Source organism: Lolium rigidum, chromosome 5 (genome assembly GCF_022539505.1).
Source record: "Lolium rigidum isolate FL_2022 chromosome 5, APGP_CSIRO_Lrig_0.1, whole genome shotgun sequence".
NCBI lineage: Eukaryota > Viridiplantae > Streptophyta > Magnoliopsida > Poales > Poaceae > Lolium > Lolium rigidum.
In genome coordinates, this window is record NC_061512.1 from 94,296,406 (window position 1) to 94,303,956 (window position 7,551).

Below are 7,551 nucleotides of genomic sequence, written 5' to 3' on the forward strand. Positions count from 1 at the left end.
ATCTCTTGTTGTTTTCTTCCCAAAACACTCATGGTGGTATGGGCAAACATTGTGATCCGATGTTTGCCAGAACATCGGCTTCGTCATTGCTGAGTCTGCTCATGTGATTTACTTCACACCCGTCGAAGGTTTTTTCGAGTTTATTCTATGTGTCTTTGTATGCTATCATGTTATCTTAGTTGTGGACTTGTTCATCACTTGTTGTGATACCAACTGAGAGTCACTAAAGATTTTCAGGCGTGTTGCCCCACACGCTTTTGCCATCTTCATCCCATGGAGAAGAGCTTCATATTCTGCCTCATTATTTGATGCATTAGGGTTCATCTTATCGCTTTGCGGGAAAACAAGTATCACACCTGCCCCCGCTCCTTTTGTTCTCTTGGACCTGTCAAAATTCATGTGTTGGGTACTCGATAGATTTGGTGGTCCTGTATTTTGTATTTCCATCCACTCTGCGACAAAGTCTTGCAAAATCCACGACTTGATTGCTTTTGTTTTTTCGTATGTGATGTCACGAGGGGAAAGTTCTATTCCCCAGCGGGGGACACGTCCCGTAGCTCCTGGATTGTTCAAGATATTCGAGAGGGGTGCCTCGTTAACCACTACGATCGGGCGCGCCAAAAAATAATGTCTTAACTTCCTTGCTGACATGAAAGCTCCATACGCTAGCTTCTGGTAGTGCGGGTAACGTTGCTTAGATGGAGACAAAACTTCACTAAGGAAATACACTAGGCGCTGGACTCCATGGATTTTTCTTTCTTCTTCCCGTTCCACAACAAGGACTGTGCTGACCACCTGTGGTGTGGCCGCGATGTGCAGCAATTGGGGTTCCTTCTCTCATGGCGCCACCAATATTGATCCTTCTTAGCCGTAGATGCAAAATGCTAAGTCCGTCTCGAAGAGTCGGCCGGACTTCGATACGGGTTTAACTTAGTTAGGTGGCTTCCTAGACATTGTTGTATTGAAGGAGAGAGTGTGTTGTGATATCTTACCCTCGCCAGGTTGGATTGATCGTGCGTGTGGGCACATTTGGGCACCCCTGCAGGGTTACAATCTTATCGATAAGCCGTGTTCACGGTTATGAACGACTTGGAGCTATATGACTCGATCATAGAACAACTTACACCTTATACTTGTTGTTAATAACTTGACTAGTACAAATGCCCGTGCGTTGCCACGGGTGACAATACATGTTGATGAACCAAAATATTGTTAAAATGCAAACCTTTCAAGAATCCTTACTTATCCAAACTTCCTCCATTCAGCATTGTCGCAGTTTCATAGTTCTTATGGATCCAGTCATGGCCACCTGCTTGAATCATGTATTCATGTCCCTAAGCATATACCCATACATTCAGACTACAAGCTAACACGCTTTAGAAGAATTTGTTATAAATAGCACATTTATATCTTGAAATGCTACCAGACACATTAGGGAAATATTAACAAACAAAAAAAACTTGTACAAGAGGAGAAAGAGTGGCTTTTCTCAACTTTGTTCTCTGCATAAGTCTAAATTCAACTGGTTTCTAGATTTGGCCGGGACTGGAAGATGATCCCAAATCAGTATGATGCATGATCATTTCCATGGAGAAGCAGTCTGTAGTGATCTCTAGAACTGCTTGCTGTGTGGCACCAGGTGCTTATTCTGCTCTACATTGTGCAGTCTCTGTCACACCCTTGGTAACAATCATCTTTAGAATGTCCGCACTCTCTTTTATGGCTGAGCCGATCTAGGTTCACTGCACAAGATGTAGAATAATAATAAGCTTCCGACTGTTTTCAAATTAGAAATTTATCTATGGTACTCTTTATTTGCATTTCTTAAAACATCTTCGGGGTGTGTGAAGTACCACCGTAGCCAGTCACATTATGTTCAGTTCTAACCACAATATCTTTATGTCTATCTAGATGATTTTATAAAAATCACATAATGAAGTTGAATTGTCTTAATAAGGCTTTTGCCATCACCAAGGAGAATTGTAGAAAATTGCCGATGTTTAATTAACTAAAAACTAAAAACAAAACTTGCTTGTATGACATAGTGACATAGGCATCCCCAATGGGCCTGCCGAAGATAGTACCCGGGGTTTACTGAAATCCCATGACTCGAAGAATAAGAAGATCCGGAAGCCCAAGTTGCTATTAAGGAAAGCTAGAGTTGTATTAGGAAATAGTGCTTGTAATCTTGCGGGACGGGTTAGAAACCCTCTCGGACTATGTAACTTGTGTATTATGAATCCCTCGACTCCACCTCACCTCCTATATAAGGGGGAGTCGAGGGACAAAGATAGCATCGATTCATTGTTTCACGCAATCCTAGTTTCTACTTCGTCGAGCACTTTTCGGCTGAAACCTTCGAGATCTACTTGCCCTCTACTTCCGACTAAAACCCTAGTCTACAATCTGTAGGCATTGATAAGTTAATCCCTTGTCAATTGGCGCCGTCTGTGGGAATCAGAGGTGTCAAGGATCTGATCTCGATGGCACGTTCAAGATCGTCGACTTCGTCAACTTCAAGCAACGCAATGGACAGAGGTAAACAGATCGAAACTGGTCTAGTTGATTTTGTACCTCACCCGCCCTCCCGTTTGGATGCATATGCGTATCTGGAGGAGCCCATGGAGATGACGTTCGGAAAGTTCCACTTCCGCGTCGAGAAAGAAGGAGCGTATCGTCTCGAAATTCTGATCTCGTCGGGATTATCAGCGGTCGATCCCGATTTTTCAAGTTCAGCATCATCAATCGAGTCAGGCAACGAGGAGATTTCATCGCCACGCTTCATCAGCACCAGGGCGAGTGAAAAACTCGTCAAGATCTTCAGCGACATGTCTTTCGAGTCATCTGCGGACTCCTATATAAGCGATAACTCGAGCGACACCGACAGCTTCAACTTCATCGACAAATCCATCATTGTTGGAAAGGTCTTCACCAATCTCTATGATGGTGTCACCAAACCCGACAAAGCTCAGAATCCAAAATATCATCAGATCTATGCAATTGGAGAACCAAGCCGGCCAGAACCGGCGACGTCAAAGGCTTTCGACGATGCGGGAAATCCGTATGTCGATCCCGCAGATCTCGCGCGATGTTTGGGAACAAAATATATCGGACCAGGAACACGAGAGATGGTGCGATTTCCGCAGGCAGTGTGGGATCGAGTCGCAAGAGCTATTGATGGTACAGAACCAATGACCATTACGGCAACACCAGGAGTTACAAGCGTATCAATATAGGCTTGCACGTACCAGGAAGGAGCTCGAGAAGCAGAAAATCGAGTTGGATAGGAGACAAGAAGCAGCCTCCGCATCAAGCAGGCGAAGGGCAGAGCTAAGCCGACATTCAGGAACTTCGGGAGATAGTCATAGAGAAGCTCGAAGGAGAGCAAGATCTCGGCTGCAAAATATACCTGAAGCAGAGAGAAAACTTAGTTCAAAACCTCGACATGTCTTTTATGTCAATCGACACGAGGGGAATATTATTCCCAAAACACCGGAAGCTGGGTATATGGCGACGCAAGCCTTTATCCTCGCAAGTAGACCACCTCCCGGAGATCCAAGAGAAGCATTGTACAATATGGCCATGGCAGGAGTCGGAGTTATGGGGACAACATTCGTAACTCCGCCTCCCGAAGGATCAGCAAGGCAAAATAGTCCACGACCCGCTGCAGCTGCGCCAGGTCTCGAGAGAACAAGTGGAGCACGAGACACAGCAGCACAAGCACGGGTGGACAGAGCACGACAAAATAGAAGAGAACATCGGCACTCCCCAGAGATAGATGACGAGGATATGTGTGGGCTGCCATGCTTTACAAGGAGGGTCCGGAAAACTCGAGTTCCTTCAGGGTTTAAATTACCCGACAATTTCAAAAAATTCGACGGCCTGCAAGATCCAGAGGACTGGCTAGTCGATTATCTCGAGACGGTGAAGCTGATAGGAGGAACCAGAGCAACAGCTATGCAGAGCATCCAAGTACATCTAAGTGGAGCCGCGCGATCTTGGATAAAGAAGCTTCCTCTGGGTTCCATCGACAGCTAGGATAGTTTTGAGGATGTGTTCGTCAAGAACTTCCGATCTACCTGCAAAAAACCCGCGTCGTTAGAAGAGTTAAGATCGTGTCAACAAAAGCATGATGAGTCAATGAGAAAGTACATCCAAAGGTGGAACATCATTAAAAACTCGGCAGAGAACATATCTGACGAGAGAGCGATAGATGCGTTCGTAGCAGGAATTCGACGAGGAGACTTCGTCGAGGACTTGGGGAGAACTAACCCAAAGACAGTATCAGCATTGATGGAGATAGCAAACAGGTGGGCAGATGGAGAGGATGCTGTTCACAATAAATGACACAGGTCGCCTGAGGAGGACCGCAGTCGAAATTTCCAAAATAGGCGACGATTTTCTCGACAGTACTCGAGTTACGACGCTCCTGGTCAAATCTCGGCTGGGTTTCGAGCAAGCGCTGGAGGAGGCAGTAGAGATGACTATCAAAGGAGTAACGAGCAGCGAGGCGACAATAGAGATGATTCTCGAAATAATAGGAAAAATAGTGGGCCAAGGTTCCAGAGACCTTTCGTGTCCCCCGAGGACATGATGAACGGGCCGTGTCAGATGCATTTTTATCTTGACAACAACGGAAAAAGACAGTCAGGACATTTGCAGAAAGACTGTCGAAATTTTCAAGCAATGCTAAAGTTCGCGGGGCAAGCCAACGCTCAAGCGACAAATAGAAATCCTCAAGGGCCCAGGAGTGAGATCCACTTGCCACCTCCTCCCGCAATTACGGACGAAAATCGACACCGGCTCAGAATAACGGCAGCGCCACAACCACCTCCATACATTGACCCCAACTCCAACGGTGCGGTCTCGATGATTCAGAAGGGCAGGCCGTCCAATAGAGCTCAGAAAGTAATCTCGCGACAAGTGTTTATGGCAGAGAAGATGCCTCCACCAACGATTCAGTACCTAAATTGGTCGGGGCAGGACATTGGCTTCACAATAGCGGATCACCCGCAGCAAGTTCCTCGACCAGGGCAGCCAGAACTTATCTTACCAGCAGTACTTGCGGGATTCGACGTATCTCGGATATTCATAGATGGAGGAAGCAGTCTAAACCTTATGTACGCAGATACACTAAGGAAAATGAACATATCTCTCGCAAATCTGAAACCAACCGACACACGTTTCCATGGCATCACGCCAGAGAAGCCGAGCTATCCGTTGGGGAAAATCAATCTCGATGTTCAGTTTGGGACCCGAGAAAATTACAGAATAGAAAGGCTGGAGTTTGAAGTCGTGGATTTCCCATCGCAATATCACGCTTTGTTGGGACGAACAACATATGCCAGGTTTATGGCGGTACCGCACTACACGTACCTACTGTGGAGGATGCCTGGACCTAAAGGACCAATTACAGTCAAAGGAAGTTTTGCGTTAGCCGATAAATGCGACAAAGATTTTCATCGACTGTCAGAAACTTTCGAGATGCAAGCAGAATATATGGCGTCAAGGCTCACAACTGATTACGATGTGCTGCCAGATGTAGGAAGGCCTCTCAGGGAGCCAACCTTTAACACTGCGAAAGATTCCAAGGAGGTGCAGATCCACCCGACAGATCCAAAAAAGACGATGTCCATCGCGACAGACATGGACCTCGCATAGGAAAGCGCACTCGTCGAGTTCCTCCGTGAGCACTGGAAAATCTTCGCATGGTGTCCAGCTGACATGCCAGGAGTACCCAGGGAACTTGCCGAGCACCACCTAAACTTGGATCCACTAGCGAGACCAATTAAGCAACCCTTGCGGCATTTTTCGGAACCAAACCGCAAAGCTATACTGTCAGAGATTGATCGACTCGGAGAAGCTGGTTTCATCAAAGAACTACATACAGAGGCCACGTGGGTAGCAAACCCTGTGTTGGTCCCAAAGAAAAACACTAATGTCCTTCGCATGTGTGTCGACTTTACGTGTCTCAACAAGCACTGTCCAAAGGATCACTTCCCCCTCCCAAGGATCGATCAAATCATCGACTCCACGGCAGGATGTGAACGTCTTTCCTTCCTGGATGCATATTCTGGTTATAACCAGATCAGGTTGAAAGAAGAGGATGAGGTCAAGACAGCGTTCATAACACCTTATGGCGTGTTTTGCTACAGAACAATGCCTTTTGGTCTCAAAAACGCGGGAGCAACATATCAGCGGATGATGCAGAAATGCTTAGCAACACAGATTGGAAAAAACGTACAAGTGTACATTGATGATGTCGTCATAACATCAAAAAAGGGGACAACACTGATCGAGGACTTAAAGGAAACTTTCGACAACCTTGACAAGTTCTGTCTCAAGTTGAACCCGACAAAGTGTTCTTTCGGCGTCCCTGCGGGAGAACTTCTCGGGTTCCTAGTTTCAGCAAAAGGAATCGAAGCCAATCCAGAAAAAATACAAGCTATTGTAACAATGAGGAAGCCAACAAAGTTAAAGGAAATACAGCAGCTTACTGGGCGAGTCGCAGCTTTAAGCAGATTCATCGCCAGGTTGGGAGAAAAAGCGTTGCCTTTCTACGCTTTGATCAAACAAGGAGCGAAGTTCCAGTGGAACGAAGAGGCAGATAGAGCTTTCGAGGATCTCAAGCGCACAATTTCGACACCACCAATCTTGGTGGCACCTAGAGAGAAGGAACCCCTCCTGTTATATATTGCAGCCACACCTCAGGTGGTCAGCACGGCACTTGTTGTTGAAAGAGAAGAAGAAGGAAAACTCCATGGAGTGCAGAATCCGGTATATTTCATCAGTGAAGTTTCATCGTCTTCAAAACAGCGGTACCCGCAGTACCAGAAGCTAGCATATGGAGTGTTTACAACCGCAAGAAAATTGCGGCACTATTTTTCGGCACATCCGATAATAGTGGTTAACGAGTCGCCCTTATCCAACATACTAAACAATCCAGAAGCTACGGGTCGTGTCTCCCTTTGGGGAATAGAACTTTCTCCTCGGGACATCACGTACGAAAAAAGAAAAGTGATAAAGTCGCAAATTCTACCAGACTTCATCGCAGAGTGGATGGAGTTACAAAATACGGGACCTCCGGATTTATCGAGAACTTGGACTATGAACTTTGACGGGTCCAAGAGGTTAGAGGGAGCTGGAGCAGGCGTGATACTGATATCACCTGAAGGCGACAAATTAAAATACGTCTTACGGATGACGTTTCCAAATGCGTCTAACAATGAGGCAGAATATGAAGCTCTTATACACGGGATGAAGATGGCGAAGGCTTGTGGTGCAACTCGACTAAAAATATTTGGCGACTCACAATTGGTGGCTCAGCAAGTCATGAACCAATGTGATGCAGTCAATGATAGTATGGTAGCATACAAAGACGTGTACAACGAGCTACAGAAGCTATTTGATGGATGCGAAGTAAATCACATCAGCAGGCTGAGCAATGATGAAGCCGATGTTCTTGCAAACATCGGGTCGCAGTGCCTTGCAATTCCACCAGGCGTGTTTTGGGAAGAGATAGCTGAGAGATCTACAAAGCCGAAGAAAGCA